Source organism: Poromitra crassiceps (genome assembly GCF_964638095.1).
Source record: "Poromitra crassiceps genome assembly, chromosome: 5".
Classification (NCBI taxonomy): Eukaryota; Metazoa; Chordata; class Actinopteri; order Beryciformes; family Melamphaidae; genus Poromitra; species Poromitra crassiceps.
The window spans coordinates 3,758,789-3,771,525 of NC_139642.1; the positions used below are offsets into that span (position 1 = coordinate 3,758,789).

Genomic DNA, 12,737 nt, shown 5'->3' on the forward strand with positions numbered 1-12,737 from the left:
ACATTGTTTGTCTTTTTTTACAACATAATGATTATGGAATATAACAACTGTTCTTACACAGACCTGGTAATATCAGTATGTGTTTATCAGGCTGATATACTTACCTCATACCTGAGAAACAAAACAGTTATACATTGATTCTTTAATGCACAGCTGCCTCCGCTGCTGGAAGAGGAGGTTTTCTTTGATGAAGGGAGTCCGCTTTTTCTTAATGGTGACGTGAGTAAAACGTTTTACTGCCAGACAACATTGTTTGTCTTTTTTACAACATACTTAATGAATATTGAATATAAAGAATGTTGTTACACATAGCTGATATACTTAACATATAGTGTGATAACTGTGTGTAATATTGCATTTCTTGTGATTGTGTGTCAGTTTGAGGATGATGACTACATCTCAAAGATCATAGAAAATTTGGATTTGTGGGAGGTGGAGGCTCCAACTCCCGCCCTGGCTCCGGCTCCCGCCCTGGCTCCGGCTCCGCCTCAGGCTCCAGCTCCGGCTCAGGCTCCAGCTCCGGCTCCGGATCCCGCCCTGGCTCCGGCTCCGCCTCAGGCTCCAGCTCCGGCTCAGGCTCCAGCTCCGGCTCCGGATCCCGCCCTGGCTCCAGCTAGGGTTGGGTACCGTTCACATTTGAATCGATACCGGTACGGTACCGGTACCTGGAATTCGGTACGGTACCAAAAACGGTACCTTTTTCGATACTTTTTTGAGTAAAAAAAAAAAAAAATTTTTTTTTTTTTTTTTTTTGCAACAACAAAAATGTACAGTTGTAAAACAAATAAGTCCAAACTTCTCAATTTCAACATTGTTCTTTATTTAGATTTTTTTTTGTTTAGCAGCAGCACCCAACAAAATAAAACCCCTCCCTCCCTCCCTCTTCCCTCCCAAACCAAGAGTTTACTTGTCGCAGGTAATGGTCTTGTGCCACACTGCTCCATCCATCAGCGGTCACTGCAATATGGTCAACTGCCCTGAGTTCCTCCTTCACATTCTTCTTCTCAACACGATACCAAGCTGGGATAAGTGTGTTTGTGAGAAGGTCTCTGGAGGGAGGGGAGTATTTTGGGTTCAGGGTCCCTGTCATCTCCCTATATATAGACAATAAAAATAACTATTGTTAGTAACTTAGCTTACTCTATGAATATCACACACACACACACACACACACACACACACACACACACACACACACACACACACACACACACATTATCACCCATTTATACATAAATAAATAATTTACCTGAACCATGGAGACTCCACCGTTGCGAAGGGCAACATGCCTTTTACAATGAAGGCAGTCACTGCCCTGTGGCACTCATTTACTTTCTGCCGGGGTAAAGCTGCTTTCTTCGCCAGGGTGAAGGGTGTCTCCTGTGCGACTCTCACACGGTGGCCTAGCAAAGAAAGCAAGAGTGTAACGTTGAACGTCTCACGGTGACACGAACTGAGGATAATAATAACGTTAGCAACGCTAGTTACGCTACTAAACATGCTAAGCTATAAGCTACAACTATCCAGCTAACGTTACGTTAACGTTAACGTTAAATACACGTTAACGTGTATTTAACGTTAGCTAATTAAATGACGTTACCTGATGTTGAAGAAGTCGACGCCTCACTTGTGACACTTGAAGTTTCGTCGTCGTCGTTGTCCGTTTCAGCGAAGCAGAGGAGCTGCTGGCTGTAGGTGCTTTGCTGCTGGTGGATGCAGCGTCCACCCTCAGGCTATCGAACACTTTACAGTCTTCCGCATTTAAAAAGATGTTATGCTTGACCAAGTGTTTCCTCAAGTTAGAGGTGTTCCCCTGGCCAGCTTTGCACTTCGCATCGCAAATGTTACAGCGAGCGTTGTCTGAGTCTATCTTTGTGAAGTGGACCGCAAGCGAGAGGCCATCTTCTTCTCTTCAGCTTGTTTTGGCAGTGACGTGATGACGTAACCCACCCTCGTGTGTGTTGCCTTCAAGTTTGCGTCGGAATTTCTATCTCGCTCGCTGTCTTTGTATCACTGAGATGCGTTCAAGTACCGACATTTTTAAATTATAATAGAAAAAAAAAAAAGTACCGAAATGAGGTACCGTTTCATGTCATGTGAACTGATACTCGGTAGTACCGCCCACTTTCGGTCGGTGCCTGTAAAAGTACCGAGTTCGGTACCCATCCCTAGCTCCAGCTCCCGCCCTGACTCCGGCTCCGCCTCAGGCTCCAGCTGTTATTCTCAAGTGGTCCGAAGTATGTGAGACATTTGACAATGATGACACAGACCACATTGACAAGGTGCTGGCATGTTTGGTAAAGGCTGGAATGGGAACCGCCCTCCTGCCCTCTTCCAGCCTCTGAGCAAGGACCCACATCACCTGCCAGCCCCTCCTCCAATCCTCCCCCTCCTCCCTCTCCTGACGCCCCTCCCACATCACCTGCCACCCCCTCCTCCACAGCTCCCCCTCCTGATGCCCCTATCACATCACCTGCCACCCCCTCCTCCCCCTCCTGACGCCCCTCCCACATCACCTGCCACCCCCTCCTTCCCCTCCTGACGCCCCTCCCACATCACCTGCCACCCCCTCCTCCACTGCTCCCCCTCCTGATGCCCCTCCCACATCACCTGCCACCCCCTCCTTCCCCTCCTGACGCCTCTCCCACATCACCTGCCCCCGCCTCATCCACTCCTCTACCTCCTGACACCTGACCACTCCTACCTCCCCATATTTTTGCAATTGTGATTCAGTTTTTTATTTATAGTGCCAGTTTATATTCTACTGTTATTGTTTTTTTTTGTGAGTCACATATTCTTATTTTAGGCACAAGTGTGAGAAATACTCACTGCTTTATTTTATCCCTGGGGGGACAAATTTGTACGGTTAAAAACAAAACAACAAGAAAAAACAAAAAAACGTGAAAAAACAAAAAATGCACTTGCAGAACAAAATAAATAAATAAAAATAAATAAATAAAAATAAACCTCCACAAGGACACTGCCTTGACGTGGCGTGGCGGCTTAATGCCTGTGTGATCCCAGAGGCTCTGGAGAATGGTAATCCAATCTCCAGAGACTCTGGGATCACCCAGGCTAACTAAAGTGTCCAAAATAACCAATTACATTTTTTTCAGGTGGAAGTTGAAGCATTATCTATGAAAGGTGAGTGGGAAAACATTTGGGGTGGGCTCCACCAGAGTGAGGACATGGCTAGGGCTCATTGCGAAGCCTACTCTCTGCAAATTTTAGGCAAATCGGAGTTATGCTGTCCAAGTTAGAGTCCAAAACAGCTGAAATATTGTCGAAATCCAGAGATTTCTGCCGATTTACAGCTGTGGTCGAGTCTAGCTCGCAACTTGCTCCACTCCCCGCCATTTTGAAAGGCTGAGTGCGAGCGCTCTCATCTTCTAGTATGTTATAGGTGGCGGCCATGCGAGTATATGTGCTTGATTTGGTGCAGATCGCACTTAGTCTTTCAAAATGGCGGGCACTGGAACAAGTTGTCGTCCATAAAATCGCCATACCATGTCACATAGAACAATTCAGTCAAATTCACTCATTGAACGGAGGGCTATAAACACTGTTTGACATTGTAAAGTGGGTCGTGTAGTTAGCCTGTAGCAAGAATGGGTCTTCTGCCGTGTGTCCTGCTGTGTGTCCCATGGCGTCCAGTGTCACATTTGGGTTAAATCATAGATTTCTGAGTTATTGAGACAGGATTTCAGCTGTGTCAGGGCCTAACTTTCATGGCGTAGGTCTGTTTAGGCTAGGATTCGCAGGGAGTAGGCTTCGAAAGGTGGCCTGGCTGTGCGGCAAAGTGGGTGGAGCTACGCTTACAGCAAGTGCGTCTTCACGCCCCTCAAATATGGTCAATTTGAGGAATCTGAAGGTTACAACCTACGGTTGATTGCTATTTGCCTGCAATTTTGAAAGGCTGAGTGCGAGCGCTCTCATCTTCTAGTATGTTATAGGTGGCGGCCATGCGAGTATATGTGCTTGATTTGGTGCAGATCGCACTTACAGTAGTCTTTCAAAATGAATTTCAAATGGGCCCAGGCCACACCTGGCCCTCACTCCTGTCCTTATTTGAAATAACACCATGGCAAGACCTTTGTCCATGGGAAGCCTGTTTCAGCGCAGCACCTGACCAGTTTCACTTTTCAGTGCTGCGTTCTCACGTTCAACTGCTCCTCCACTCTGCAGATGACAAACACAGTGGGTTTTCAAATCAATACCATAGTAATCTCCTATTTGGCTGATTACTTGATTGACAAAATGTGCTCCATTATCACTGCTCATCATCCTAGGTCTTCCCCACCTTGGAATGGTTTCAGTGATCATGGCTTTTACTACTGCCTGAGCATCATTTTTTTTATACATAAAGTATGAGTCAGTTGGTGGTTTGCAATGATTTTTTTTTTTTTCAAACCTATTGTATTTCAAACAGCTGTGCAGTGTACTGTGTGTGTTGTGTATACTTTCTCAAGCCTATCTATTGTATTTTGAACAGCTGTAGCGTGTAAGCGTGTGCGTGTGTGTGTTTACACTTTCCTGCTTGTGTCCATGCAGTGAAGGCCCTCTCTCTGTCCCCGGCACAGCGCCACACCCCCTTCCAGTCAGTTGAATTCATTTTGGTATGAATCATCTCCGTCGCTATTGACACTGTCCAGGTTGAAATTGTCCATTCAGGGCATCAGGACACTCGTTCTTCCAATGCCCATAGCGGCCACACAGAGCGCATTGGTCACGTGCTAGGCGCGGACGTCGCTCTCTCTCCTGTCGACCCCTGCCACCAAACTGTCCATCTGTTCCTCTCCCTCGGCCCCTGCCATCGCTCTGCTGCATGTTGCTGTTGTGGAGGAATATCAACATTTCCTCGTGCAGGGCGTTCACTCGCTTAAAAGTCTCAGTGAGGCGAACAAGAAGTTGCATGCACGTATTCATCATGCTCTCTGCTTGGTCTCTGACAACTTTCTCACGTTGAAACCTCATGCCCTCTGTCCAGAGGAGTTCTGCATCATGAGGGAAAAAGCGGACTTGGCTTTCGTGGACCGGGGGGTTCTGCATCCGCTGGTGGCTGTGCGGGTATCGACGCATCTGCCTCCACTCCCGGCGCACCTGTCTGGCCCTGGAGAGCTGCTTCATCTCGGTCTGCTACTGCTGGGGTGTGGCGTGGCCGAGTCCAGACAGAGTCCTTCAAAGACACAATAAAAGACACTAGCGGAAATTAGCTGTCCTCATACAATACACAGAGATATGTATATGTATGTAGATGTATACACTTTGTAGTAAGAAAGTGTTCAGGACAACAATGTATAATGAAATAACAAAATAAATGTATGTATCGTGTTGTATTGCTTTTGGCTTTAACAGCAATATAGGGAAGATTATTATTTCTGTTTCCTCTCTTTTTTTTTCTTCTTTTTTTATGGCAAGTTAGACCATAGATGTTATACAGTCTACATATATATATGTGGCTCCCAATGTGGAAATGTTGGTACCAATCAATCAAAACATATATATATATATATATATATATATATATATATATATATATATATATATATATATATATATTGTAACGTGTTTGGGTAATCCAGGTATTACCTGTAATGTGATGTGCAACCTAAGTGTCTGGATCGCAGCTAGGAACTGATGTGTGTGGGTGTGTTCCTAGGGGGAAGGGGATATATGTGACCAGCGGCCGGGGCGGAAGCCAGTCAGTGCCATGCGGGCGAGCAGACCGGTTGTTGTGTCTAGAGCTAGCGTTGTGAAGCTAGCTGCTAGGGGCAGTCAGGCCAGGGTGGGCGAGCTGACCGGGTGGTTTAGAGCCAGCAGCGAAGCTAGCTGCTAGGAGCGTGTATTGTGAAGACAAGAATAAAGAGCCTGTACCAACTTCAAGTCTCCAGTTCCTTGGACGAATACCTAATTCGTTACATTGGTGCCAGACAGTAAAGCGGTAACGCCTCTGATTCGGCCGAGAGGGGAGAGGGTGAGAAGGAACGGCAAAAGAGACGGGTGGTGCGGCTTTTTGGCTCTAGAAACTAGCGCTAGTAAGTTAGCTACCAGGGGTGCTAACTGCTAACTGCTAGCTGCTAAAACCACGTGCGATGGTGCGCGGAGAATCAAGTATCTCCGGAGAATGGCCATCGGTGAACGGGAGGAAAGGAGAGCTGACGGCGGGGATCAGCTCGATGCTGGCGGGCATGGAGGCCCGTGTGTTGAGAGAGGTCGGACGGCTGGTGCAAGAGACTCCTGCCTGGGCAGTGGAGGTGATGCAGGCGCTGCGAGAAGTCATGCAGCGGGTGGACTTGATGAGCGCGGAGGTAATGCAGCGGGGAGAGCGGCCGGAAGAGCCACGAAAGAGATTGTGTTGGACCTGCAGAGAGCCGGGCCACGTGGCGAGGTGGTGCCGATGCGGTTCCGGGAGACGGACCGGGTATGCGGGACAACGACATGGACAGCAGGGAGCCTGCTGGACATGTAGCGAGATTGGACATCTAGCCAGAGAGTGTCCAAAGGCTGTCGGAGATCGGGGGACAGCGGGAGAAGAGAGACGTGCAGGCGGCAGACAGGTGAGACTCTGCTGGACTTGCCAGTCACCGGAGCACTTGGCCAGGGACTGCACTGAGAGTGTGGAGGCCGGAGGTGAGACGCAGGCTGGGAAGAGCGTGAACAGCCAGAGGGAAGAGAGGGACATCGTCTGCAGCGTTGTTACAGTCGGGAGAGCGACGCTCGTGTCTCCGAGTGAGCGAGAGGGGTTACCGCCGGGGGAACCGGCCCAGCCTAACCGCTATACACCCCCTAACGTTGCACTGCGGAGAGCCGAGGGGAAGATCGACGCCGGTGGTGTTCGCTCTGCTGTCCTCAACCCTGGAGGAGGGGGACGGAAAAACGAGCGAGTGCGAGGCCGGGAGGACGACGCCAGGGTCAGCTGGAGAGTCGACGGGCGCGAGTGGAGACCGGAGGACGAGGATGTCGATCCGGTGCTCGTTCGTGCATTTGCTACTGGAACAAACAAAAAGGGGGGACCGAAAAGAGTGCTTCAGGGGAATTGGTGAAGCTGGGAAAAGGGGGGATGGAAATGGGGTTTAAAAGGGACTAAATGTGGGAAATGTGGGTTGAATTTAAATGTGTGAAAAAGAAAGGAAATAATGAAAACTAGACATTATGGAGTGCCTAATGGGAAACTAGACATTATGGGGGTACCTAATGGAAAACTAGACATTACGGAGTACCTGATGCAAACTGGACATTATGACGGGGGTGCTGAAAAGAAAAGACTGGTTGTTGGGGAATTATAATTTGATGTGGTGATGGGAAAAATGTTGTGTTGGTGTGTTTTGGTACAGGGGGATATGTGTGGGTTGTGGGTGTCGACGTGGGCGTCGAGCTAATGTTGGGTGAGGAGTATGTAACGTGTTTGGGTAATCCAGGTATTACCTGTAATGTGATGTGCAACCTAAGTGTCTGGATCGCAGCTAGGAACTGATGTGTGTGGGTGTGTTCCTAGGGGGAAGGGGATATATGTGACCAGCGGCCGGGGCGGAAGCCAGTCAGTGCCATGCGGGCGAGCAGACCGGTTGTTGTGTCTAGAGCTAGCGTTGTGAAGCTAGCTGCTAGGGGCAGTCAGGCCAGGGTGGGCGAGCTGACCGGGTGGTTTAGAGCCAGCAGCGAAGCTAGCTGCTAGGAGCGTGTATTGTGAAGACAAGAATAAAGAGCCTGTACCAACTTCAAGTCTCCAGTTCCTTGGACGAATACCTAATTCGTTACAATATATATGTTTTAACTGATGTGGTTTGGTGCAGGCTACTGTGTGTGTGTGTGTGTGTGTGTGTGTGTGTGTGTGTGTGTGTGTGTGTGTGTGTGTGTGTGTGTGTCTTAGACCACTGCGCTCAAAACAAACAGTAAACCCACCATGGATTTGCAAAACAAATAAACACACCCTCTTATGTTGCCGGCCGGCTTACTCAAACACTTATGAAACCTTAAAACCCAAATAAAAGTAGGTTTTGTGAATTTTATACCTCCTCTCACAGAACTCAGGTCTGGGTATGTGTTTTTTCCCCCCTTTATACTGCAGTTTTAGACGCTAAGTAATACCTTTCAACCCGCGTCTTACTGTTTGTCCGTCGATCAAACAGGCCGGTTTTTTTCTCTAAACCTTGCCCAAAAAGAGTCGGCTCTAGTAAGCTCCCCTTACGCGTGCGCCCTCTCCTAACGCAACGCCTCACCCTCTAGGCAGTGAGTATATCCGTACGGCAATAGTGAGTTTTATCTAATATTATCTCACGCGAGCATCCCCAGGACACATCGCACTCCCCTCAAAGGCAAAAGATTGCCCAGGCAGAAGTTACATCCGTTTTCCACTACACAATCCCCCAGACCTGTACCTTTTAGCAGAAATTACAATTGTCTATGTTTTAAAACCAATTGTATAACAGTATTCAGCTAAATAAAATTTTGCATAATTGGTCAATCAACAACAATGCATTCCACACTTCTCACCGGATTTTTTTTTGTAGATCTCAGTCACCGGGCAGGGCTGCACGGGCGGGCCGACCCCTCCACTCGTGAGCTAAGTCGAGGTTCGAGGTCCTGACAACAGGAGATGATCAATCAGTCGACTCCCCGCTTACAGCCCGGTCCAGCGAAAAGATTACAATCCCGGGCAGAGCCCCCAAGTTGTTGTGGAAAATTAAAATGAAATGCCTTGTTGATGCACCAATAAATTAGTTGCTCGTTTGTAATAAATAAAGATTTGTTTATTTCAATCCTCAGAACTCTGCAGAGTGTCACAACATCAAAATCATTGTGCCCCGAACATAAACATTTCATGTCAGATATAGTCAGCCCAGCCCCTTGGCTCAGATGACTGGTGACTGGTTCAATCCCACGGGATATTTCCCATGGAGACAAAATAAGACCCTGGTCCTTACAACAAACTAAAACAAAATCTTCTCTACACCAGGAAGACAAAATACTACGTTATCCACTCCTCTCCAGCTGGGTTTGCCTTTTAACACATTGAGTGCCAAGGACGTCTGTGGACGTCCTAAAAAAAAGTAACGAGGAGTGCCAAGGACGTCTGTGGACGTCCTAAAATCATAATTCATATTATTCCATAATTCTGCTGTTTAAGGTCGTACCCAGCCAGTGAGCATGAATCCCTTCAAGGGATCACACGGCGCCACCTTAAACATCGACACGGGAGCTGCGCCACCCACCTCAGATCCTTTACTTTGTGCAGGAGAAAGCAGGGAAAGACGTGATCAAAGGGGAAACCGATGCATGCTGCAGCCAGAGCCGTATAGATTGCTCTGTCTGCAGCTGAAAGTTGGCTGCATCCGCACCCACAACTGAGCTCTTCTGCTTCTATCTATCTGTCTGCATATAGTTTCTCCACACGATTCCCTGCCAGAAAGCCAGCACCCGAAGCCGAACGGCCAAACCTTTTCGTTCAGTCGCGTTTGGCATTTCCTTGTTGCGCTGGGATCCGGGCAAAAACGGAGTCAGAAAACAGACTCTGTGCGTGTGGGGAGGAGCCCGCAGCTCAGAGGTGGAGAGAGGGGGGGGGGGGGGGGGTGGGAGAGGGGGGGGGTGGGAGAGGGGGGTGGGGCACGCAGGCTGCACATAACCACACCACACCACCACATCAGAAAACACCAGCCAGAGTCAGTGAATGTGCTCGAAATTAGAGTGCAAAAAGTATTCATAAAAGTGACTATATCTTGAAAAGTAAAAAAAAACAGCAGAAAACCCTTGAAAGTGCTTGTTTCAGAGGCTGTCATTTCATAATGGAACTGTCTAGAAACAAAATGTCTTCTTTGGAAGAAGCATGAGTGTCCAATGTTTCATTAAAGTCCAGCCCTGTCAATATAGCCCTAATAGAAAAAATTCTATAGCTGTTTTCAACTGAATGGAAGTGAATCTGGCACAGGCTCTAGACAATTTTACTGAAGCGCTGTGGCACTCAATGTGTTAAACATAACAAACTGCTTCCCAGCTAAAGTAGTTGAGTGCCTCAGAATTTATCCATGCATGTCAACTAGCTCATAATTAAACAGAGTCTACTATAATCAACAATCAATTAATAAGCAGTCAATCAATTATTTTACCCTGACAGTCACTACGGAAGAAACTCTTCCTCCCCGCCGGTCAGCAAAACAGCGTAATTTTCATGGGATACGACAAGGAAAAATTACCCAGGCTAGGCACCAAACGGCCCGTTAAGCAACTGGACAGCTCCACAAGAGTAACACCGGGATTGCACTGGTTGCATTGCGTTGCGTTGCAGCTGTTCTCCGGTTTTGCTCCGTGCTCTGTGCTGCGCCAACACTAACCGGCTGCGTGCAGAGCACGTCACGGCTCTGCTCCGCCAGACAGCTAGAGTGACGAGACCCACAGGTTATCACTGTAAAATCGAGCGAGACAATTTGTATGTGGGATAAATACAACGACAAACAGGCAGAAGATCATTGTTCCCAACTGGAGGAGCAGAGGAGGGGTGGGTGTTGTCCTTGTAAAAACGATGTGTTGTGTCATATATTATTTTGTGGTTTTCCACTTCAATTATGAACTTTTCCTCATACATATTTGTCCTCTGGCTTGATATTGAATGCTGTAAACACCTCTGCCCTGTTGATTTCATGCCTGGCTCCGCCCAACTTGCTGCGGCTTTGCTCCGTCATCCGTGAAAAATAGAACCCTTGCGTATCTTTTTCGGAGAGCTCCGGATCGTCGGAGCTGGGACGGAGTAGACACGCAACGCAGCGGAGTAGGTGGGAGTTGACACAATGATGAGAGTGGAAACGTATCGGCTCCGATGCCATACCGCAGCGCAGACGGACCGAACACGGACCTAGTGGAATGTAGGCGTAAGCCTAATCATCCCATTCGAGAGCACCACTTGTACCCTATGCAGGGCCCACCTAGGCACGGCGTCGGCAGCAGCTAAACACTTTAAGGCCAGTCACAAAGCAAACAGGGTAGACTATATATGTAAGAGATGCAGGAAGTTCAATGCAAATCTCAGGAAGATAGCCTGCCATGTCCCTAGCTGCGGGAGTCACAAACCCGTCAGGAAGGCTAAAGGGGATCAAGAATGTAGACTTTGTGAGAGGACATTCACGACCAAGGCTGGGCTCTCACTCCACAAAAGAAGGAGTCACACTGGCACACAGTTCTCGCCCTCCCCCAGCACCAGCAAATCAGTACCCAGTTCCTCCAGGGTTAGATGGCAAAAGGATGAGGTGAAAGTACTACAAGGAATCCTGGCTGAGCAGGGGGGTAACCCGGGCATTTACAAAAAAAATCAGGGAGATACTGCCTAGGTTTTCTCTAGAACAGGTTAGAAACAAGGCTAAGGGGGTCAGGAAGGCCATGAGGAAGAGTGGAGCCCCAGATAGAGAAGAGAAGGATAAGGGGGACCTCCTAAAGGATCTATTAAACCCCGTACTCACCAAGGAACCCCCCGATGTAGCGGAAGGGCTTTTTAGGGCAATACTATTAGGTCCCGATAGGTTTGACCCAGGGCTCTTCACAAGTCCCCTTCCGTCCTGTAAGGAGATCAACCGGGTTCTAAAGGGCTTATTTAGAAAGCTGAATCCCCCTGAGGGTACGGTTGAACTGACCGAGCGGCAAACAAAACTCGCCATAGGGGCTACCTCAGTTTCGTTGTAATCGTACAATGAAAGGAAATTCAATTCAATTCAATTCAATCTGGGGTTTTCCGGTGTTGGAGCACACCGCAATACAGACCGATGAGGATGTATTGTTTCACATGGAGCAGACCGCTGACAAACAATTGAGTCGTGAAAAGTAATAAATATACATTTAATTGCTGAGATATGTTGCTTGCCTTTTTTTTTCACTGAAATGTTTTGTGTAAATGAGTCACTATGTATAGTATAGTATTTGAGCTCTTCACAGAAAACAGAGAGACACATGACATAGAGCATCCCGAGTATGTCCGTTACACTCAGGGTTTACATTTCATTTAATTCCATTTTGTCCAATATTAAAATATTCCAGAATTGCATCTTGTATTAAAAATAAATATTATTTCCATCTAACACGTTTAGCCTGATTTTGTTTGTGTTATTGTAAAAACTTAGCGGCCGCTAAGCCTTCTGGGAAATATCCGATGAAGGGAGGGGAGGGGTGGATGGGAAGAGTCAGCTGTGGAGCCCTGAGGATGTTGTACACGCTGTTCTCCATGTCCACTTGTTGCTGACGGTGGTAATAGAGGAGCATTATATTTTGCTGCAAGAGCCCTAACAGGCTCAGTAGCTGCTGTAGCTGTAATTGTTGCTGGCGGAGAGACGTGGGGCTATGGCGTCATCGGTTCAGGAAAGATGCGTATGGGTTGTAAACACGGAAATGCAAGGGTGCAGCGTCTTCAGATTTATTGACTCTGGGACCCGGTTTAAAAAATTAGCGCATACTCCCAGAACGTATACTCCCAGAACGCTGGTTCCGTCTGGACGAAACGTCTATACGAGAAAAAACTTTAGCGGATACACCTAAACTTGTCTCCGTGTGGACATGGCCTGACAGGGGAGACAAGACTTGATATAGGCTACACAAGGAGGTGATTACAAAGTAGACACAGCTGGGGCAGACAGAGGACATGGCACACATAAATAAATTAACTAGACAAGGCACAAACACACAAAGAAATGTAATCTTTAGACACTGGATGATGGCCAAAGTCTCGACCATGACAGTACATTAGGATTAGATTTGAGTATTTT

The 12,737-nt window shown here is 47.7% G+C and overlaps 1 long non-coding RNA gene across 1 annotated transcript; it reads right to left on the reverse strand.

Annotated features, from left to right (window-relative positions):
- Nucleotides 1–918: 918 nt before the first annotated feature.
- Nucleotides 919–1,669, reverse strand: LOC310776712. The gene is made up of 3 exons (XR_014552700.1): nucleotides 1,601–1,669; nucleotides 1,250–1,403; nucleotides 919–1,094 (listed from the first exon to the last, which is right to left on the reverse strand). It is a non-coding gene; the product is annotated as an uncharacterized lncRNA (long non-coding RNA).
- Between the last annotated feature and the right edge of the window lie 11,068 nt (nucleotides 1,670–12,737).